This window comes from Oryza sativa, chromosome 5, assembly GCF_034140825.1.
Source record: "Oryza sativa Japonica Group chromosome 5, ASM3414082v1".
In the NCBI taxonomy this organism is placed as follows: domain Eukaryota; kingdom Viridiplantae; phylum Streptophyta; class Magnoliopsida; order Poales; family Poaceae; genus Oryza; species Oryza sativa.
The window spans coordinates 8,123,452-8,148,678 of record NC_089039.1 but is presented as its reverse complement, the minus strand read 5'-3'; the positions used below and the strand labels follow the sequence as shown (position 1 = coordinate 8,148,678).

General features: G+C 37.4%; 1 long non-coding RNA gene across 1 annotated transcript; it reads left to right on the top strand.

Moving 5' to 3' along the window:
* Positions 1 to 6,735: 6,735 nt before the first annotated feature.
* Positions 6,736 to 7,636, top strand: LOC107281057 (uncharacterized). Its single transcript, XR_010741249.1, has 3 exons — positions 6,736 to 6,905; positions 6,993 to 7,178; positions 7,245 to 7,636. It is a non-coding gene; the product is annotated as an uncharacterized lncRNA (long non-coding RNA).
* The last annotated feature ends 17,591 nt before the right edge of the window (positions 7,637 to 25,227 follow it).

The window sequence follows — 25,227 nt, the reverse complement described above, 5'->3', positions numbered from 1 at the left end:
TATCATGTCTACTATGAGTGCATCTTCTTCAAAATCCAATGTTGTGCATGCAAAATCTCCTGTTGTTGCTCATGTTGCTAAATCTACTAATGCTACCAATGTGTCTAATCATCGTGAAAAATATACTTATTCTTTTTGTGGAAGAGATGGACATATTGTTGGTTTTTGTTTCAGATTAGCTCATAAACAGAAAAAGGAGAGAGAGATTGCTTTTGCAAAATCAAAGTGGCAAAAATCTGGTTTTCCCTCGAGGAAACCGGTCAGACCGCAGTGGGTCCCGCGGTCAGACCGGCATCCGGTCAGACCGGCTGAACAGCCTCGGTCAGACCGACTACCGGTCAGACCGGCGGTGAAGCCTCGGTCAGACCGGCCCCCGGTCAGACCGACTGCACATCCTCGGTCAGACCGGCCTCGGAGGAATTTTTCTGAAAATTCTAAAATTGATTTTGCACGTGGATATATGCCTATTGGATCTTCTGGTCGTGTATCTCAGTACTGTATTCCTAAGTTTTTATTATCATCTAACCCTAGTACCGAGGCTTCGACTTCTGCTTGTGTGTAGGCTTTGGTGGCAAGGAAGGAGAACGTGTGGATCGTGGATTCCGGTTGTTCGCGGCACATGACCGGTGATAAAAATTGGTTCTCCTCCCTAAAGAAGGCATCTAAGACTGAATCGATTATCTTTGGTGATGCTGCTACAAGTGCCGTTCTCGCTACAGGTATGGTTAAGGTAAATGAAAAATTTGAATTGAAGAATGTAGCTTTGGTTGAGGACTTAAAGTACAATTTGCTTTCAGTTTCACAAATTGTTGATGAAAATTTTGAGGTTCACTTTAAGAAATCTGGAAGTAAAGTTTTTGATTCTTGTGGTGATTCTGTGTTGAATATTTCTCGCTATGGAAGAGTGTTTAAAGCTGATTTTGAAAATCCTATTTCACCTGTAATAACATGTTTCGTTGCTAAGTTTGATAAAGATGTGATGTTTTGGCATCGTAGACTTGGACATGTTGGTTTTGATCATCTCACTAGGTTAAGTGGTTTGGATCTTGTTCGTGGTTTGCCTAAACTTAAGAAAGATCTTGATTTGGTTTGTACACCGTGTCGTCATGCTAAGATGGTTTCTACTTCACATGCTCCTATTGTTTCTGTGATGACGAATGCACCGGGACAGCTATTACATATGGACACTGTTGGTCCAGCTAGAGTGCAATCTGTTGGAGGAAAGTGGTATGTGTTGGTTATTGTTGACGGATTTTCTCGATATTCTTGCGTTTTCTTTATGGCAATTAAGGACGAAGCTTTTCAACACTTTCGTGGTTTGTTTCTTCGATTGGATCTTGAATTTCCTGGTTCTTTGAAAAGAATTCGAAGTGATAATGGTGGAGAGTTTAAAAATGCTTCATTTGAACAATTTTGCAACGAAAGAGGTCTTGAACATGAATTTTCTTCTCCTCGTGTTCCTCAACAAAACGGTGTTGTTGAAAGAAAAAATCGTGTTTTGGTTGAGATGGCTAGAACGATGTTGGATGAATATAAAACTCCTAGAAAATTTTGGGCTGAGGCAATTAACACTGCTTGTTATATTTCAAATCGAGTTTTCTTGCGATCTAAACTTGGAAAAACTTCTTATGAACTTCGATTTGGTCATCAACCCAAAGTTTCACATTTGCGTGTTTTTTGTTGCAAGTGCTTTGTCTTGAAATCTGGAAATTTGGATAAGTTTGAGGCATGTTCTACCGATGGATTGTTTCTTGGTTACCCCGCACACACTCATGGCTATCGTGTACTTATTTTAGGGACTAATAAAATCGTGGAGACTTGCGAAGTTTCTTTTGATGAGGCTAGTCCAGGTACTAGAGCCGATATTGCAGGTACACTGTCACAGGTTCAGGGGGAGGATGGTCGTATTTTTGAAGACGAGAGCGACGATGACTACGACGACGAGATCGGCTCAACCGGTCAGACCGGGCGCCAGGCCGGTCAGACCACCGGCACACCTCCGGTCAGACCGGCTCATGAGGAGCGGTCAGACCGGCCAGGGTCATCGGCTGAGGGTTCTGTTGATGCTGATCAAGATGGTCCTCCGGAAATTACTACTTCGACCAGTACTAATACAGAACGTGGATCAACTTCAGAAGTCACTGCTCCTTTGCACATTCAACGACGACATCCGCCGGAACAAATTATTGGTAATATAGGTGAGCGGACTACAAGGTCTAAGGTAACGACTCATGATGTTTGTGCAAATTCTGCGTTTGTTGCTTCTTTTGAACCCAAAGATGTGTCACATGCATTAATTGGGCATAGTTCATCCTTTTGTCATGGTTTGAGGGGGAGTTTGTACCTCATGGTTTTATCAAGCAATAATATGATAATGAGAAAAATTGAGAAAAGAAAGCTTTGTTTATGCATATGGTATTTTCTAGTGCATGCTAGCAATACTTTGAATGTTTATTTGTCTCTAGCATAGCTTGTATGTATTCTAGTCTTTTCATGAGATTTAGATTTTGCTTTTAAGGGAGATGATGCATGACACTTAAATTCTACACTTGAATTAAGAAAATATGCAATGTTGAGGCTAGCATATGGTTTGATTTTTAAATGCTCTATATATATGCTTTATTGACTTGTTATTCCTCAAATAAATTTAATTGCTCATTGTGAAAAAGAGAATAAAAAATATGAAAAAAATGAATACCGAATCCTTGGAAACAGTCTTGACGACAAGGACGTATTCGATGTGAGCAAAATAATGGGTGCCGAATCTCTGGAAACAGTCTTGACGACAGGGACGTACCCGGAATAAAAGAGAAAAATATGAGCAAAAAGGCTCAAGAAAAGAAAAAATTGAAAAAAAAATTCTCTTGGTTATTTTGTGCTAAAGGTTATTTGAGAAAGAGTGATAAAAGCAATAGGTATATGTGTTTAGTGTTTATTCTTCAACCTATATGCTTGTTAAGATGTTGCATTATAAATCGTATGAAATCATGAATTTTGATTGTTGATTCACGCTCAATTGTAAAATCTTTGGTTCATGGTTATACTTTAATGCATGCATGTTATGTTATAGATGGGTTTATCTTCTCTTTATTGCAACACATGACTTGATATGCTATATGTATGCTAAGCTCTTGAACATTAATGAACATAATTCCTATGCTTGATGAAATCATTGTCAAAAGGGGGAGAAGTAATGTGAAAATTTTTGGATTTTTTGGAGAAGCAAGGTGAATTTTTGGAGAGTTGTTGAGAAGCAAGGTGAATTTTTGGAGAGTTGTTGAGAAGAGCATGTTTTTGGTTCAATTGGGAATTTCTTTCTTTTAAAAAGGGGGAGAAGTTTTCTTTTGGATTTTTGAGCACGATGTGTACATTTGTACGAAATGTGCTTTTTACCAAACAACAAAACATTTTTTGATGGATCTGCCAATGTGTTCATCAAGGGGGAGATTGTAAAATCAAAGGTGTTTTTGATTATTATTCTGTGATGAACAATTGGGCATTGGAGATTATTGGTTTTGTTATTTGGAATTTATTCATGAAGTGGTTTTGGAGATGATTGGATTTACAGGTGAATCACAGGTTTATCATTTTATGTGACCAGTCAGACCGGTCTCTGGCAGCCAGTCAGACCAGCGTGTAATGCGCGGTCAGACCGGCCAGCCCGCGGTCTGACCGACCGACACTGTGACGGTTTCGGTTTCGGGTTGTTTGTTTGGATATCCGAGTTTATTTCATGTTTATGACTTCTAGATAGATACTATACGTATGTAACACTATTGTTTGCTGCTAATGAGTCAAGTTAGAGATAGCTTGGTCTCGGAATATGGTTTCTTTGTTTGTTCCATGTGTAGGTGACTCGATGTCTCGGGAGAGTATTTGCGGTGATGGACCGGGAGTCGGCTTGGGGATAAGACGACGTCCATTGTGGTCAGAGATCATGCGGGATACTAAGGCTAGAGTTGATGCACGTGGTTGATGGAGATTCCATATGGCATACGATGGAGTTATTGTGTGCGTATGGGATGCGGAGTCGAATTTGGAAGGAGTCCAAATTTGGTACGATTGGTTACATAAAGTTTCTTTCTTGTACTAGTGGGTTTCCTAAGGTGTTTAGGACTCCTAGTATGAGTTTGGTTCGTGGCTTTAGGCTGCCACCTCATGTATAAATAGAGGGGGAGCGTGAGGCTTCCCGGTATCGCTTTAGAGAGCAATTGAGTTGAGTTTTGAGTTAGGGTTTCGAGTTTAGTCAAAATTTTTGTATGGAGTGCTGTTGGTGCACTTTGTAAACACAGAGAGAATCAATAAAGTCGTCATCCACTTTAAGAGTTCTTCGATTTGTGTTTACCGGGTTTCGGCGGTCTAACCGGCAACTCACCGGCGGTCAGACCGGCGGGAGCACAGCGGTCAGACCGGCGGCGGCGACAGCGAGCGGCAGGCGATCTCGGCGGTTAGACCGGTAGATCAACACCGGTCAGACCGGCGGCTACGCTTCGGTCAGACCGGCTAATCTACTTCTGTCAGACCGATCTCATCGAAATTGAGGGTAACTTTTATTTCCGCTAAAAGTTTTCGGTTTTTGGGTATATCAACCATTCACCCTCCCTCTAGTTGGCTTAGTTCTTGTGATTCGATCCTACAGCCCGACTCCATTATTACTCTATCTTTATGACTTGAGGAAAATGTGAACAAAACCAATAATCTCCAATAATCTTTATAACAAAACCAATAATCTCCAATGCCCAATTGTTCATCACAGAATAATAATCAAAAACACCTTTGATTTTACACGGGCAAAATTATGCTTACAAAAAAACCCATGCTTGTTGAACTTCTTAAGGAGGCAACTTTCATCCAACGAAATGGATTTCCTACGTGTCTATGAAAGCATATTAACTTTTGACATTTGATTTTGTGTATACTCTAAAAGTTCCGCAGTCCTAAAATCAAAATTAATCTAATCCATCACATAATCATTATACTAGAAAAAGGATTGTACCTTGAAGCCTATTATATGCTATTATGTCAAAACTATACAACTCTAAATTTCTACATATTTGATGCATCTTTTACACAGTAATATTTTGAATCTTCGGCAATGTGTGAAATAGTAAGAAAACAACATGTTTTTCCTTTAGTCCCTTTTTATAATATTACAGCTTTTTATGTTGTGTTAGGGAACATTAACTTTTTTCCAGATTTAAAATTATTTAATAGACTTTAAATGTAATAAATAATATTTCAGCACACCTACATAACATAGATCTCTTTGATCAAAGCACAACGGACAGCTGAGCAGCTTCAGTGATGTCTCTGCTACTTTAAAAAGCGGAGTTGTCCTCCTTTCATCCGCTCCTAGCTCCCACCTATGCAACATGTTTGTAGCGTACATAACCACCGCATACAATATTATATTATCAATTATTTTCTTAACACATCCTTAATTATATGGACTTGACCCGTTACAACATACACATTACTATTACCACAAAAAATCCAAGAATGAAAAGGCAATGGTGCATGTGTATTACTGACTCTGCATTCGCTACCTGCTACCCTGCTGCTGTCCATAGAAACCATTTCATTATTTCAAGAAATCTTACCCCCTTGAATGCGTGGAAAAATGGTTAGCTCCTATCGCTGCTGCATTTTATAGATAGAGATTTGATTTCTGTGTGTGTCTGTGTTTTTTTTTTTTGGTAAAATGCGATGAACCAAGTAGGGTTAATGTGTTCTTACTCCATTCTGAACCATGTGTACTTTATTGAGTTACAATCTCTTATCTCTTTTCCCCCTTCCTAATCATGTTTCCTTAATTAGGAGCTATACTATCCTTCAGATAAAGATACAAAAATGTTTCCTTAATTATGTAAGTTGTTAATTTACACATAGGGTAATCAGTGTTTGTCTATGACTTCTCGAAGGTCATATCTTTTCTCACCTCCCCAATGTTCAGGAAAGAAATGGATGCCATGAAAACACAATCATCAAAGGATTGTTAGCACTAATCCAGACTTGCATATTGTTTTTAGTCTTGCAAGAGTTGCATGTAGATAGGCACGTGATATGTTTATGTTGATCCTCTAGATAAATGCATGTGTATCATGGAAACAATGGTTAGTCCAAGCTTTGGCCAAGCTTTGTATATGTGTTGCAGCACAACTAGCAACTGAAAGTCTAGGGAATAAGAGGATTAGGTGGTGTTTGTATCCACGGACTTAACTTTAGTCTCTGTATTTAGACACTAATTTAGAGCATTAAATATAGACTACTTACAAAACTAATTATATAAATGAAAGGTAATTTGCGAGACAAATTTTTTAAGCCTAATTAATCCATGATTAGCCTAGCATCACATAGGCTAATCATGGATTAATTAGACTCAATAATTCGTCTCGCGAATTAGTCCAAGATTATGGATGGGTTTTATTAATAGTCTACGTTTAATATTTATAATTAGTGTCCAAACATCCGATGTGACAGGGACTTAAAAGTTTTAGTCCCATTTAAACCGGGTCTTAGTGGCAAGTTAGATAGTTGCATGCAAGATTAGTGGAGCACGTTGTGGCGTGGTTCAGTCAGCTCAGAGGAGCGATTCTTGCGCGTGAGACGCGCCGATCGGATGAATGAGTGGCTCATGCATGGTCGTGCGGGCGACCCAGCCGGGCTGTTAGCTGTGTATGCATGTCTGCAAGGCTACATAAGCCGTGTAATCATCAGTTTGTAATAACAGAGAAAAGGTTTCAGTCATTTGTTAATTGCTACAAAAACCTGTGTGTGTGCACTTCTTTGTGTTTATCTCCATTGAGCCATAGAGAGAAAAGCTGAGTGCGCGTGCGTCGCCATTGTCGTGTCCACTACAATTTGCCACTTGTGCGTGTGTGCCATCGCTTGAGTTCGCTGCTCGCGTAAGTTTGCTGCTCCGCGAGTTCTTTGCATCCTTGGCCAAAGCTAACAAGGATTGCTCAATCTGGTTTTGCCGTCTTCTGAAACAGCGCGGAGCCTAAGTCAGGACTAGTCATACTGACATGCCAAGAGAAGACTGAAGCGAATCATGCATGAAGCGAAGCAATCGCTGATCCTGACATTGTCCCTGCCGGCAGAACATGTTCTCTGATACCTCCTATGTCTATTTCAATCGAGAAAGGAAGGCAGAGAGGTAAAAGAAGTGAATTAAAAAGGTACTCTGTTCCTCACTTTCTCCTTCTGCCATTCCCATAAGAATCACCAAATAACATGGAATTCAGGCAGTGTTGGTTACTCTCTGTCAATGACCATATATATGGTCCATATGTATAAATACTCGGCAATCAACATGAACTGGACAAGGACTGAGTCATTGTTTTTAGCCCTTAACATTTACTTCTACAACTTAAGGTACCATCTTTTGCCATAACGAAGAACTTAAGACTCCATTTTAAAGGAAGATCAAGGGGCAAGACATTGAACCTTTTGTGTGGGGTTATATTTCATCTCATTGGCAGAATATTTTTTTCCTTTGTTTTTACATAATTCAGAAGAAGAGTGCCATGTGCTCAAGGAAATATAAGTCCAATAGTAGTTCAATTGGTTAGCTTTTCAGTAATATTTATTCTGCTTTTTGATATTTGAGAGATACCCATGGATAATGCTTGCTGCCTCCTTCTTGAACATAAATTCTAGTGTATATATATATATATATATATATATATATATATATATATATATATATATATATATATATATATATATATATATAAATGTTAGAGATCGTGCTAAAATCAGGCCCTGTCAGTAACCATTCCATCGGACGTTGAACCTCCTGTGTACATCAAGTGACTGTAGGGTTTTTGTTGCTATAGCTGGTATAGTCTATTGTTTCCATCACAACACTGCTTAGAGATCACACTATGTTTCAGTTCAGAACCCGATATGTCCTTGTGGGTGAAAATGAGGCATTTTACTGTGTTCCATCCTACTATTCAGGCCTTCTTTTATTTCATAAAAATAGTTTGTCCTTCAATTGATACATCATAGCAAAAAACACTTCATAACTAGAAGATACCCCGCGCGTTGCTACGGGATATGAGTGCAAAAAGTAATACCGAACTATGTAATTTCGAAAAGGGTGATAATATGAACAAACACATTCTGAAAATATGGGAAATCTCTTATATGTTTTTGTAATCGAGGAGTACTGATATTATAGAATTGTAGTACAGATAATGCTATAGCTGCAAGATGGAGAACAGAATGGGACCCTAATAAAATATAGCAAGTCTTATGCATATGACATAATGAAGTCTTCATATGGAAGGAAAATATAATAAGTCTTCCCCATAGTGAAATCACCGTAGGTCAGACAGCATGTGTTCACCTGTATTTTGTGTTGGAGAATATATTAGTAGTACAACAGGGATGTGCTTGTAAGATAATGAAGTAAATCTTTAGGAATGTGAAGAATAAGTACCATTTTTATTATGTAGATTGGTCAGGCAGATTGGTATGCAATGCAGTTTGTAGCTCTATGCTGTTTGGAGTGGTTCATAAGATATTGCAGTTAGTGTTAAAGGCAAAAGTATTGTAAGTCATGAGTGGATTTATCTATCACAAAAATCAATATAAAAATAATGAAATGTGTGGTGTTATAAAATAATGTATAACCTTTGGTTCCCTCAAAGGAGTCTTCAGGAAAATCAGCTTTTCCCTCTGTATGTTGTAGTTTTTTGCTGCATGAAATAGTTCCAAAAATATTGTAGTCAGTATTATAGTTGAGTTATGTTATTCTATGTTTTTTCCAAAGTAGTACATGCCCTTCTTTGTAATGTTTGAGAACAGGGAGATCTAGTTTTTTGGTAGTGTAAAAGGAAAAATGTTCCAAGGTTGGTTGTGAGTTGATATTTGTTAATCAGAAAAGGCAATATAAATGGGGTTATAAAATATACCTTCTGGTTTCCTCAATGGAGTCTTTAGTGAAATCAATGGCTCTCTTTCTGGTTGAGCTGCAGTAATGGATAATAATCATATGAATGATTTTATTAAGCATAATTTTTTTTGTATATTTACCTGGTTTTTTCAGTTGGAGTTTTATCAGCCAAAGATATTTCAGGAGGTGTACTTTTGCTTGATGCTCCTGTATTATGAATAGTTGTGCTGAAATTTATTTGGCATCAGCAGTTAGTACTATATATCCAATGTGATGTAGAGGCTGGGTTTTAATGAAAATCCTTTATCTAAAAAAATTATGGTGTTGTACAAATGTAATGAATAGAACATTTGATAGAACAACAAACCTTGGGTTATCTGTATGTGGTGCAGGTGGTGGAAGCTGTAGTACCTCTTTGTTCTTCAAAGGCTTGATTAGTTTTATATTTTAATTTAATTAGTTTGAAATATTTGAAGTAATATGGAACAGGATATCTGAAGTAATATGGAACAGTAGTATTTACTAACCTCTCTATCTGTGAGCATAGGGACCGACATAGTAGGCTCAATTGTGAAACTCTTCTTAAGCACATAGCTGATAGGGAACTTAGAAGATGTATCAGTATTCATCCCTATAGCAAAAATTTTTGTTTTACCAATGGCATTATTGAGTGCTGTTGGATGATCGGCCGGGTCTATCTTCATGTTTTGGGAAGCTTGGGCTGCATCAAGCTCTACCAAATCTTCAGCAACAAAAGAAAATGCTACTGCATCTAAACTCCCTGATTTATCTGTAATCGTGACAAGGAGTTTGTACCTGAAGCATTGTACATTAGTTAGATACATCTAGAGTGGTTAGCGTTACAGTAAACTATTTTAGTTCTTCGAATGAATGTATAAGAGTAGGAGATTGTACATTGGTTTGCGGAATGAAACTTCGCAAGCACATCTTGGTGAATCAGAATTATTGTTGTACCCTTTATCACAACGATGGCATCCTATGTAATACCATTTAATTGATGACAGTATGGCAGTTATTTTTGCAGTAGCACTGTATGTAGCTCCACCCTTATGTAATAAAAAGTATTAAATCTTGGCGAAAGGAATCCATGGCATGGTAATAACAATATAGTTTTTTTTTCTTTTGTATTGAGTTGTACCTGAAAGGCAGAAATAGGCATAGCTGATATCTCACTTAAGGTGTACATTTTTCCTGCTGCTTGGATCGGGGTTAAACGTATAACCTTAGGGAGTTGTTGCTCAAGAGTTGGACGTTCCCATTAGTAGCTTCAAATTGCAAAGAGATAGGTTGGCATTTTTTGACGTGAAATATAATACATATTGAACAGGAATATTCAAGTGCAAATGGTTTGAATGGGTTAAAGAGAATTACCTAGTGCGAAACTCTCTAACTTGAGGTGTGTCCAGGTCAATATATATTTCAGTAGCAGAGCTTGAAGATGCTTCTGTTATAGCTGCAGGTGAAAGTGAAGTTGAAATGTTCTGCATTCTTTGTATGAGAGGGCATTTGTTTGGGTGAAAGAATGAACCTGAAAATTTTCCTGCAGTAAGGCCAACAAAGATGGCTATTACAATTCCATCCTTTGATTTATGGAGTGTTGCATCTTCGTTGAATGATTCTCCATATTGTCCCCAGAGTAGGACATCTTGAGTCTGTTCCCTGCAAAAATGTTGCATATAAACAATTGCTGAGATTACACAAAAGTAATTAATGAGAGCATTGATTTTAACGATCAGGTTTGGAAAAGGTACGTACTCTAAGTTTTGAATTTTAATTCTCGCAAAATCATACGGACCAATATGATTGATTACTCCAATCAAATCTGGAGGAATATTCATTCAAAAAAAATCTGGAGGAATAAGCCAAAAGAATGTGAAGTGTAATAAGTATGATTCAATGTGGAATTAAAGATAGCATTACCTATGAGAGGTTTGGAACTGATATTTTTCCCTAGGACTTCATCAAATGGGCAGAAGTCAAAAAAGAACTTTGGTATGGTTAATCCTCTAGATTCCAGGGGTTGAATTCTTGTGTCATGTTTAAACTGGAGAATGTAGTTCTGGCACTGGTAGATATAGGTCTTTCTTTTTGCATCAATGTGCTAGGCAACTTACATATATAGAATTCCCTGAACATTGGACGTGGCACAATCAAGGCAAATATTGGGATGATCGTCGTGGTTCTCAACGTAGAATTGGCTGCATTGCTTATGTAAACCCTTCACAAGGAGAAGCTTACTATCTGCGAATGCTACTGCACATCGTTAAGGGCCCTAGATCCTTTGCTGAAATCAGAACTATATCAGGTCATGAATATCCTACATTTCGGGCAGCATGTGAAGCATTAGGTCTCCTTGGTGATGACCAAGAGTGGTCAAATGCTTTGAAAGATGCAGCTCAATGGGCCTTACCATCCCAACTGTGACAACTTTTTGTTACAATGTTACTCTTTTGTGAGGTAACAAATCCTACAAGACTTTTCAGTGAACATGAATCATATATGAGCGAAGATATATCATATCGAATGCCCCGCAACACTTCTTAGGCCAACAGCTGCACCAATCCTTATGTTAGATCTGTTCTTCTCATTAAGTTAGATAAACTGCTAAGAGATGCTGGCTATGACTTATCCCATTTTAGTTTGCCACTACCAGATGATATTGGAAGTGTTTCAGCACAGAATAGACTTATACTAGATGAGCTCAGCTACGATGTTTATAACATGCCATCCACTATAGATGAAGCTATTTCAGGTTTGAATAACAGCCAGAAGGAAGTTTTTAATGCTATTTATAATTCTGCCATCAATAATGAAGGACGGATTTTCTTTGTTTATGGATATGGAGGAACCAAAAAAACATTCTTATGGACAACTTTGCTTAATTCTATAAGAAGCCAGGGAAAGATAGCATTAGCTGTTGCATCATCGGGAATTGCATCCTTGCTGCTTCCAGGTGGGAGAACACCTCATTCCCGTTTCAAAATCCTATTGGAAATCTCTAAAAATTCAATGTGCAGTATAAAGAAAAATACAAATTTAGCTGAACTGATCCAAAAAAACATCTCTCATTGTGTGGGATGAAGCTCCTGTTAATCATAAATATTGATTTGAGTCATTGGATCGAACTCTATGAGATATATTGTCTGAAACAAACCCAAATTCATTAGACAAACAATTTGGTGGTATAACAGTAGTTCTTGGTGGAGATTTCAAGCAGACACTACCAGTCATCCAAAATGCTACAAAGCAACAGATTTTGAGATCATGCATTGTTAACTCTTATTTGTGGAATCAACACATACTTCTTGAGTTAACTGAAAATATGAGGCTTACCTCTGCATCTATTTCTGCATAAGATAGAGAAGAGTTAAGAAAATTTTCTAATTGGCTTTTGAAAATAGGAAATGGCACAGAACCTTTTGTTGATGTCCCAGAGCAACTAACGAACATGTTCATAGAGATGCCTCAGTCCCTTCTTCTATCACCAGACTGTAGGAATCTAGATGGATTGATTTCTTTTGTCTACAACTTACGATGTCAACCATCAAATCTTACATCATATATGTGTGAGCGTGCAATTTTAGCACCTACAAATGAGGTGGTTTCAGAAATAAACAATAGAATGATTGCTCAGTTAGAAGCGAGTGAGATGTCATATTATAGCTCAGATTCAATTGATGACAGTTCTACTAACTGTACTGCTATAGAGGCACTATATCCAACAGAGTTTCTAAACACAATTTCTATAAATGGAATTCCAGAACATGTGCTGCACTTGAAAATTGGTGTTCCTATAATGCTTTTGTGTAATCTAGATCCATCAAGAGGACTCTGCAATGGGACTAGGCTCATTGTCACACAACTAACAAGCCGTGTGATAGAGGGAGAAATAATCACAGGAAAAGCGAAAGGTACAAAAGCATATATTCCTCGCATTGTTACAACATCAACTCAATCCAAGTGGCCCTTCAAATTGCGGCGTCGACAATTTCCAATACGTCTTTCATATGCTATGACAATAAATAAGAGCCAAGGACAGACCTTGAGCAGAGTTGGAGTCTATCTACCTTCACCTGTGTTCTCCCATGGTCAATTATATGATGCATTCTCGAGAGTGACTTCACCTAATGGTTTGAAAGTTCTAATAGAGAACAGCCCTACTTCTTATAAAAATTGCACACACAATGTAGTATATTCCAAGGTATTCAACCTAATAAATAGAAACAGGAACTGATAAGGTATATTGTGATGCATAGGTTGGTTTCGTTGTTAGTTTTGTAAATATAATGTTTTACTATACTTCAATTTCCATATTTTGCTCAGTACATATATTCACTTAAGTTTCATTTTTTCTTTATTATGTTTTTTCATATTTACCTCAATGGCTAACCTAGCTACATCATTGAAAGATATATCTGTTGGCCAGCAAAACTGCAAGGTTTTTGGACGTCTAATAAGATTATGGGATGCTATAAACATGAGATCAAAATCTGCAGATCCCCTCATCAGCATTGACGGCATCCTATTGGATGAACATGTATGTCATTCTCTTATGTGTTCCACCAAATATTAATACTAGATTCTACTTCTTTGCTATACTTAATACTAGCCATATCAATTGTTGCACAATAATTTTTCAGGGCTCAATCAGACATGCAGATTGAAGAAGTGTTGTGAGGACCGCAAGGTCCATGCACTATAAAAGAAGATACAGCCTCAAATCCTATTTGGTCAATTGCAGGATCTGGTAATTGAGCTGAAATATAATGATCAATCTTCTTGGAATCTAAGGGTTCTGTTTTGGCCAACCATATGATGATGTGAACATGAGGTAAACCACGTTTCTGAAATTCGATTGTATAGATAACTGCATTAAAAAGATATGTTTTAAGGGTTGCATGGTGGTAACATGCATGTTTAACCCTACAAAAGGAAGAGAAAGGAAAATTTATCTTTTGGAAACCAATGTAAAATTTGATACCTGCATTTATAGGGCCAAAAAAATTGTGCTTCTTTATATCATCCATTAAAATATTGAGCTTCATTTTGAAAACCCTATTGACAATATCAGGACGATCGGAAGGTTGTTGGCCAGGAATTGATGCTAAAGCTTCTCTAATTTCAGGCTAATTGTTGGCCAGGAATTGATGCTAAAGCTTCTCTAATTTCAGGCTAAGCAGAATTCGATGTGAATGTCAAAAAAAGATCAGGACAACCATATTTTCTACAAATAGCAATAGAATCTTGATAATTTTGATACAAATACCGAGGTCCTCCGGTAAATGAAGCTGGCAATATTATCCTTTGCCCAACAGAAGATCCAGATGTAATACCTCTTGAGACAGAATTAATCAATGAGTTGAATGGTGATGATCTATATTTACTTTGGAAGGCTGGTGTGCAATAATGTGCTATCCGGCTCCCCTCGACACAACAATAAGAATCTACTTCATAAGATTGTGTTACCCTTTTACACCGTAACGGTGTATTGAAGTCTCCTGGCCTATCATGCAACCTATATGCATAGCACTCTAGCATTGTAACTTTATTCTGTTGCATGGATTGAGTGCATGCTGTTGTACGATATGTGAGGTTTTCATGATAACCATCCTCTCCATATGGGAACAAAAGTGGATATTGCATGGCCATAAACTTGCAGTGATTTTCATTGATTCGCTGCAAACGTGATGCACGATCTTGGATTATAATATCTCGCCCTACATCAGCTGATCCAACATCACCAACAATCAGGCCAACAACTTCAGAAGCGACTGGAGCACTATAAATATCTCCATTTGCATCCAGCTTACCAAATAACCTTATGCAAAACTGATCAGATGCGTCTAGGGATATTCTTTCATGTGCTGTTCTGAATAGTTGAACAATGGGATTATTTGTATTCAACATTTCTATCAAGGATGCAACAATTTGTTCATTAGCATGGAAAGTGACACGGGAAGATGAAGCAACATTGATCCGGTTTGAGATCTCATGTTCTGTATCAAAAATATATAATTGCGCATATTCTGGACGATGACCTTGTGGTGGGAGCAGAGAACCAATTCGATGACAGACTTGACCACTAATTTTGAAAACATATGGTGCTCTTCCATCATTTATGGACTCATTAATTTTAGCTCCCATTGAAGTAATTACAAACATGCTATTGTATTGCCGAATATGATCAAAGAAGTGGTTAGAAAGAGTGCTGTTTTGTGAGGTCAATAAATCCAACAATGGCTGTGGAGGAGGTTGATAGGGTGGCAGCCATATTCTCCCACCTTTGCAACACAAATTATTTGATGGATTTGAAGTATGTCTCTCTCTACGTGTTCACTCCTCATACCAAAAAAAAGCACCACAGTGGCTGCAAGAATGATGTGGACCACCAAGATTCAATGGTTCAAATATAGTGCCTGAAAGGTGTGTCATGGTATATGTGAAGGAATCTTTACAGCAAATGGATACCTTAAAGTGGTTAGATCCTAGGAGTAGAAAAGACAACTTACGCCTGTGATTGAATGATTGATTGGATGTAGATGAACCAATATGAATAGGGGGTTCATTTTGTGCTATATGATTAGAATTAGAAGATTCACCAATTAACCGTGGGCATAATATTCGTTGATCTGCAGAGGTTGATGCTAGGGAAAAATGATGAAATTGATAATGTGAGTCATTTTTTTTGTCTGCATAAAATACTGACAACTTGTAGGAATGTTAATCTTCTAACAAACCTCTGTTCCTATTTGCATCGATAACTTGCCTACGCCTACGTCGAGATTCAGCAGCAACAGTTTGATTAGGATGTGGGATCGGGATATTAGAAGGCTGCCGGCGTGGTCGACCACGACGACGTATAATTGGTTGAGAAGAACCTATCGTATTATCCATTCTACCCGAGAGCATAAACCAACGAATCCTATAAGTCGAAATAAATAGGTGTCTATAACCGAATAAAATCAAACTGAACTTATCTTGTAAACAATTGTTGAACTTACAAAAAGATAATAGGTCAAATTGAGCATTCATCATCAAGAGTAGAAAGAAACAAAAGCCGGGTGAAAGCATAAGGGAGAAAAGGCACGTACCAGATTTATCTTTCCTGAATGAAAATCCACAGGAGCCACAGAACAAATTCAAAAGGAAGGCCGTCGGTACCACATAAACAAATGCCCTTCTGTAGACATGAAAGATTCAAACTGATGAAAAAACCTATCAGAAGATCATTGTACTCCGAATAAATCCAATAATATGTACCTATGCAATGGAGATTCAGATGAAACGAAGCAGTTGGTGGAGGTAGATTGCAGAATTTCATTGGCAATATAAGCGAAGGGCCGCAACGATATCGCCATGGCATTATGAGCAAACAAAATTAATGTCTTGATGACGCTGATGAAGTCTGGTTTTAGTGGGCGGCGGTCGTTTCGCTTCTCTCGGATATGGAATCGGAACGGCGCGGGAGAAGGAGAGGCAACTGTCGTTGGGGCGGTGTGGGTCGCAGAAGCGAGGGCTGGGTGGCGCTGAGGGGGGAAGGGGGGAAGCGGACCTCGCGTGCGACGTGGCAAGGCATAGAAGGGGAGGTGAAGCGGAACCGTGGTGTAGAGTGGCGCAAGAGGAGGAGGCGAAGCGGGATGTGGCGTGGATGCGGTGCGGCGGGGATGCGGGGGGGGGTGCGGCGGCGTGAGATGCGAGAGAGGGGAGGAGCGATGCAAGAGAGGGGAGTCGATGCGTGTGGGCCGGCGGAGCAGCGCGATGCGGGAGAGGAGAGGAGGGGAGCGATGCGGGAGAGGAGGTGGGGCCGGCGAGTAGCGATGCGGGAGAGGGGAGGAGAGGAGCGATGCGGATGGAAGGAAGCGCTCGATGCTTATCCAACGGTGGGGATAAAAAGGGTGACATGGAAGCACCAGGAAGCAGAGAATTGTAGTAGTGGGGATGATTTGTACAGGTATATAGGATTATATATGTTTCCTAAATTATCGATTATGCATGAGGCCTTCAATGATAGACAAATAATAGCCATAAATTCATAGAACTAATGTATTTTTTATATAACTAGCAAATTGTGTTTACGTTGCAACTGTAAAAAAAAATGACATGATGTGCATATCCTTGGAAGAATATACAGACTAGCTATAGATTTCTTTCCTACATACTTAACAGATCTTACCAAAGAATATTAACATTTTTGCTTTTTTGTTTAGACCTTGTTCTTTTGGGGAGCATTTGAATTTAGTGAGCATGTAGGTTTTACTCACAATGAGGGCCAACACATTGGTGATAGAGGCTTCACTCTGTATGGGCTAGCCCAAGAACTGTCTAACTGTTAGGCCATGTACAACAGGTAGCCCTGGCTCATGCCTTCACTCACACCGTCGATCTCCCGTCCCCGAGCAGCATCCTTGGAGGGAGGCGTGACCCCCTGGAGGGGAACACGCACCTCCACTCCTTTTTCCTGAGCCACAGTTCATGGTCCCATCCACCTCCTTCCTCCATTTTAATTTCCTTCTTGTCCCTCTCGTCTCGGCCGCCGACGAGGCCTCCTCTCTCCACCGGAGCAGAGCAAGACAAGCCTGCACGCAGCTACAGCCATCATGTCGCCGTCAAAGCGTATAGAGAGGGAGGGGATGGGGAGAGGAAGAGAGGTGAGCATCGGGGAAGGGCAGAGCTCATTGGGCTACCTGTGTAGAGTACAACCTTCTGTGGAGTAAAAAAAATGTATTCAATTTCTCCCTTCCCTTGGTTTGGTGAAAGTCAGCTTATAAGTTGACACTCTAGCCATATTATCTCCAAGTTAACCCTTATGTGGAGTAGACTATTAGAGATTCTGGAATAAAAACAGATGCATTCAATTTCTCCCTTATAATTAAGGCATTGTTCCTATCCGCCTCAATTCTGGCTCTATTCAAATAGGCTTGTTTTCAAGAGTGATTAAATATTTATCAGTATCTTGCTGAACCCTATAATTACCCTCTTTACACTATATAAAAAAGCTTTTTTTTCCATGCGACAAAAACCTATTTTTTTTGTGTGGTTCGTATACGGGTGGCGAAACCACATGGAAAATCGTTGTTTTTGCATGTGAGTGCTTATGTCGGCCGCATAAAAAATAAAAATCTCAAAAAAAGAAAAATTGAAACCCTAGCTTCTAATGGAGGCGGCGGCGAGGATCCGGTTTTTACAGCGAGCTGCCTCGCCGTCGTCTGCAGCGATGGTGCTAGGGATAGAGCCGCCCGCCTCCTCGTCGCTGGCGCCAGGTGGGGACGGGGATGGCGCCGGCGGCGGTGGCACCGCCCACCGTCCGCTCCCGGCCACCTCCTCATTGGCGCCGCTGCCCACCGCCGCCAGCTCCCACTTAAAGGAGAGGAGAGGAGAGGAGATAAAGAGAGGAAGGTGAGGAAAATATCATGAGGGGAGGGGAGAAAAAACTGTGGAGAAGAGGGGGGTATTTTCGCATGCGGACCACTTAAGGCCCGTATGCGAAAATATATTTTTGTATACAGTCCCTTAAGACGACTGCCCGTGAAAATAAGCTCAATTTTATATGCGGCCTCTTAAGATGCTCGCCTTCAAAAATAGATTTTTGTATATAGGTGTGAAAATAGAGGTCGATTTTTACATATGCGACCAATTATTGTTCGTCTTTAACGGTGTACTAAATCGTTTTTTATAGTGTTATCCAAGTCGTAACCATGTTGCTCAGTCTCAAATACTCATTTGACTTTTCTTCTGACCGCTTACACATACACACACACACACACATATATATATATATATATATATATATATATATATATATATATATATATATATATATATATATATATATATATATATATATATATATATATATATATATATATATATCTTGTCCAAGACCACACACGTACATATTTAGGTTTACCAAGACCATTAGTACATTAGTTCAAACCCTGGTTTATATTGTCATACACAGACCAACGACTCACATACTAATAGTTTAATTACCAATTTGGATAAAATGTCCATTTTGCATTGTACACAACACTTGCAAACAAAAACCCTAGCTCCCAAAATTCACACTAGCCCTGTCTAGAAATACGGCGCCGTACCGTTTTTCCAACAAAGTTTATTTGATCCTTTTCCTTCATACTGTCATTAGCTCTCCAAACACTGTATGAAAGGGATTGGATCCCCTGGAAATTGCGACAGGATTTGCCAATTTGGAACTGTAGCCCTATACGATCAACAAGCTGAGATGGGACCAACCTAGATGGCTAGGTTATCCACCCTAAAGATTTTGTTTCCACAATGATCCAAGCGAAGAACATTCGTGATAGCAGACCAATTGTCCTACCTGTGCAAAAGCTTTTGATTTCCCTAAATAATTTGACTCGACAACAATCCTCAATTCGGTGGCCCAAACAGACCTTAGGCACATGCAGCCATACATTAGTACCACATCATTTATACTTATATATCATTTATTAGTAACCAAAAAATAATTTATGGGTAAAATTTTTTACACGTGTCCTTAGCAATAAAAAAATAAATGTTATAAAATAAACTAAAACTACAAAGTTAACTTTGAAATTAATAAGGGTAAAATTCAAATTTTAGTACACTAAAGACTCCATCGTTTGGCTTATTTACAAATGAAAAATGATTTCTTAATAAAACTTTTATATGTGTTCTTAGCGATCTAAAAGCAAAGGTTAAAAAAATAAACTATAATGAAAAAACATTTAAAATCAACTTTAAATTTAGCTTTAAAGATTCGAATTATAGCTTATAAGTATAAGTATAAATATAAATGAAAAGATTATGGTCCATCAGGCGTAGGTAACGCCGGATACGATCCTTCAGCGTTGTTCATCATCTTTCAACAACTCAATCCCCCCGTTGAACTGAATTCCGTCAGGCTGACCTGACTGACATATGCATGCACCTGATCCTGTCGAACTGCATCACGACTAACTTCTATTGCAAGTGAAGGTGTTAATGCAATTAATTATATATATATATCACATGCCAGCTAGCTGATCGATGGCATAATAGTCTCTTCAGAACCAATTAATTAGTTCTTTTGATTAAGTGAACCAGTCCTCGATGCCGTACACACAAAATTAAACGTTTTTAGGATTTAGCTGGCTGTACACTGCATGCAATTCCGGGCATGCACATTGCTCAATTGTACGGAATAATTAAGAATATATATACAAAACTGCATGATTGATTGCTGCATGCATAGGCCATCTGTTGATTCAGGCTGTGTTTAAATCCGATGTAAAGTTTTAGCGTGTCATATAGGATATACGAATGCATATTTAAAGTATTAAACATAGTCTAATAATAAAACAAATTATATAATCCATCTGTAAACTGCAAGATGAATTTATTAAGCCTAATTAATTCGTCATTAGCAAATGTTTACCGTAGCATCATATTGTCAAATCATGACGCAAGTAGGTTTAAAAGATTCGTCTCGTAACTTACACACAATCTGTGTAATTAGTTATTTTTTCATATATATTTAATACTCTATACATGTGTCTAAACATTCGATGTGATAGGGTGTAAAATTTTAGCAGTGGATCTAAACAGGGCCACAATCGAGAATGATATATAGATATATATGTCGTTCGCATGATTTGATCATTTGAACCTTCTGGATCAGTGGCCTAGCTCAAAACGTCACAAGTAACCTCAGGCTGGCGCCACACCATCAAATATATAAACTAATTAAAAACAGACAAATTACTAGAACAATTGCAGTGCAAATTGGCGTAATTAACGCGTGCCCGGTCACTGTCCCTCTTAGATTCCCATCAGATATTAGTTGAATTGTCAGATGGATAAACAAAAGGGATAGTATTTCAGTTAATTAATACTCTGCAGGGTACCCTATTAATGCATGCATCTAGCTAGCTTGGCACGGTACATTTCTTAATTAAATCGCTGTGTATTAGTTAAGCGCCAACTCGCACAATAAACTACTACAAACTAAAATAAAGTCTCTATGGTTATCTATCCGCTAATTCCGAGATTATAATAACTCCATTCAGGACAATGTTGTGGCGGCCGCTTATAGATCGAGCTAGCTAGTTGCCATGTACTACCTTTAATTCGTCCCATATCTTTACTGAAACAAATGGTGATGTTTCACACATCAATAATGGAGTTGTGAATATAATCGCTTTTAATTAATTTGCATGATCGGTAGCTAGATCTCTATGCATCACATTCTAGCAATTGATATCCTTTCCAAAAAAAAAAATGAAATTAAATATAATCTTTAATCGTTGGAAACTTCTTTTAAGTTTTATCTCTCCAACTGCTACATAGATAGTGGATATAAATATCAAGAGAAGTCCCAAAGATTCATATTGAAATTCAATCGGAACTTCTCTCAACGCAATGGATTCAATCGGAACTTCTCTCAACTCAATGGCGCGTTGATCTAGTTTTCATCGGAATGAGGGGGACATGGAGTAACTATTAATGTTCCATAATTCAGATCTGTAGTCTTTGTACTAAGGCTTTCAAAATTCAAAGGCGGAGCCCTGCTTGCAATTAATCGGCCAAAGGAATTTAGAGAAAATGAGAAATGGTGATGAAACATTTTCTCACAATGTGATGGAATATGAATATCTGGCTGGAGAGGAAGAGAAGAATATTTCAGCAGCAAACAGAAGTTCCGATTAACCTGTGTGATTCATGGTAATTCAAGACACGTACCGCACAGATGGAGTTGCCTATCTCTGCCGACGAGAATTAACCTGTGTGAGATGTACAACATTTAGATGCCGACTGATAGTTGTTTTCTTTCTGTTCTTGTATTAGGACATGTAATTTTAACCTGCTCTGTTTCTCGAAAATAAAAAGGTTCCAGCTGTCAGATAAGAGAGGACTGTCAAAAACCGTAAATAAAGTAAAGAAATTTAATTAATTAAGATAAAATGTCCTCTCTCACCACTGAAAGAGTCCATATATATTATCTATTTTCTATCACTCCATTTGTTCCTTTTTTTTTGGGGGGGGGGGGGTGGGAGGGGGATTTGTTCCCTTCTCATCTTCACAATCTGTTTGTTATGACATTTTTTTATGATAAATTAAAAACTCATAAAATACATAACATTCAAATCATGTTGAAAAAAATTTACAGATGATAAAACTAAAATATTAAAAACTACCACTACATATAAACAGAGGAAGAATTAAAGGTCTCTTCTAGTGTATTCCCTCTAGTCCCAAAATAAGTTTAATTATAGAGTTTAAATATTGCCCCAAAATAAGTTCAGCTCTACCCTCCTATGTACTCGTGGTCAGCAAATTAAAGAAAATTATCCCTTCAATACTCATTACTTACCACCGACCAATACTACTTTTCCAATAATAAGGTGTATTTTGATCTTTCTCCTCCATACTAAATTATCCTGAGATGCATGCTAGGAACGCGTTTCTTTAGGTGTATTCCTTAGGCTGCATTTGGAAGTTCGGTTTAGGAACTTATCCCCACACACGTAAAATAAAAAATTCATTAGCACATAATTAATTAATTATTAGCTAAAAACTTAAAAAATAGATTAATATGATTGTTTTAAAACAACTTTCTTTTAGAAAGTCTTTTTTTTAAAAAAATACCATTTAGTAGCTCGGGAAACGTGCGCAAAAAAATGAATTAGTAAAAGTAGTAATTTGCACATTCAAACACAGCCATAGTCAATAGTAAACTTTTTATCAAATATTCTAAGCTGTGTTAAAAACGAATCCCTGATATCCGTGTACGATCTTGTACTAAGTGTCTAAGCGTTCAAGACTTCAAGATAAATGAATGTCACCTCATGAACTATGTGATCGTGTTTCACCTATCTATCTTGATTATGTCATCATTCATTAATTGCAAGAGGCCATATTATATTGTGCATGGCCAGGTCGACATTATATTTTGCAACCCTTGTGAAGAACTTTATCAGAACAATACACTACGTCTCACCAGATCCATAATGTAACTGACGTCGGCAAGAGATTAGCTAGTTTAAAACCGTTCGCTACTTTTAGATCTAAATCCATAAATAGTTACTAGATCTCTCTGGTCATACGTATTTGACAGCTATGATAAAATTTAGAAAATATTTTTTTGATAAAATTATAATTTCTCAAATGTTTAGTTTAAAAATGGTATGTGTATTTAAAAATACTATCGTAATATCACAAACTTATTAGATTTATAAACTTAGTCTCATACAAAATGATCGAAGTTTAAAAATTTTAACCAAATATTATCATTGTATTTAATATTGCCAGATGGAGCAGGCATGTCGATATATTTAAAAGAGCATCTCTCTATATCTAACTCCTATCAGTTTGTCCAATCGTCTTTCTGTGTTGATGCATGCTTGCACATGTGCGCATTTGAGTACGTTTCTTTCTACTCAGGTCCATCTCACATTTCTTTTTCTTATATTGTAGTTCATATCGAACTTTCAGTGGATTATATTTAATTTGTTCATAAAGTAAACTATGGTGTGTTGCCAGCACAAGACCCAAATGATTTGTTTAGCAAGTGGACAAACAAATTAATCCCAATCGAAACAAAATAGTCTTCCTAGGACGCCATCAGCATCACCTCTGTTTGGTGTGCAGGACATGCTTCTGGCAAAATAACCTGTACAGTAGTAGTGTTGTACCCATATTTAACTTCTTGCAACTACTCTCTCCATTCTAAAATAAAATATAATGAGTATATTAACATTTTACAAGGTCTTCAGCATTATTATCCTTTGATCATTGATTTTTTATAATATATTATCAACAAGTACGAGAACTAATTAATAACCTCATATGAAGATATTCTAAAACACAAATATAAAATGATACTATATATACGACACAAAACATTTAGTTCAAATATCAGTCGAAAATAAATAACAAGGACGTTTTATATTTTAAAATGGACGAAATATATATATTATAGCTTCTGCACCAAATATGTGCCTTACAAAACCTTCATATCCACCAATGGCAATACCGGTAATATTCGATGGCTAGTACTATTACCGGTAGAAGTGATCTGCCGTTGATTTGTGATTTCAACTAACAGTGAAGAAAATATTCTAGTATTCCTAATTGAATACTACTAGATTAGAAAATATGAACGGTCCAAGACCATATTTTTGCATGTGTGTCCTATTTTAAACAGAAAGCACAATCACTCATCAAGTAGTTGTAATGTAGCTGTACTAGGATACAATTTTTAAGATGATGTAATAATTCAAATCAACGCAATGTGTATACCAGACAGGTATATAGTACCACACAAATATTATATAGAATATGAAAAATATCCATAATATGCTAAAGTAAAAAAAAAAGGAAATAACCAGAATACACTAGCTAAATGATGCAATTGAAAAGAGTGGATCCATGTGGGAATATTGATAAGAAGGACTAGTTTGGTGATTGAATCTAATCAAGGAAAACATATATCCAAATTTCATATAAAAAAAGTAGGTTAAGAGCAAAAAAAATATCCATAAAAGATACCGTAGTAGTAGCAGCCTGCATGCTGATTAGTGTGTGCAACTCTACTCTGTGGAAGTGGTATCGTTTATTTCTATCTTTAGAAATGCATTATTATACGTTTGATTGTTGTATCTGCTATTATTTAGCATAGTGTACTTTTTATAGGTTTTATGCACGTGAAGAGAACAAAAATAAGACAATTCAGTGGATATGATCATTCTAGTCGTGCGATATAATTAACACCAATTAAATAATTTATATTAATTGATTATGCTTTATGTATAGGTGTTGGAAGGAGGAAAACATATATACTAGTAGAAATGTTGGGACATGCTTGATGCACGAATTTTGACTCCCTTGGAGAGAACAAGGATTTAATTGAACGTATAAGCAAATTTTGCTATTATCTATCGTACGTATAAGCAAATTTTCTCTCATATACCACATAAAAATATTTTTTTCTAAAGACTAAATATACCAGAAAAAACTTGAAACATATATACAAACTTCCATGTTGTGTAACAAGGTCACATAACAATTTTCATACTTTTTTGAAACTTCTAATGATATAAATCAATTGTTAATCTTTTATGTCTCTAAAGGTATTTTGGTGTTTTTGAAAAGAAGGCCCAGTCCAATAGTGTATTATAGAACAATTAATAAATTTGTCGGTATATTATAGAAAGAGACAATATCGATGACATATTGTTGAACTCGTACAAACTCAATGGTATAGAATAAATTCTCTCTAGCAAATAATATCTTATGTAGTGTATGAAAAATGATTTATATTAAAA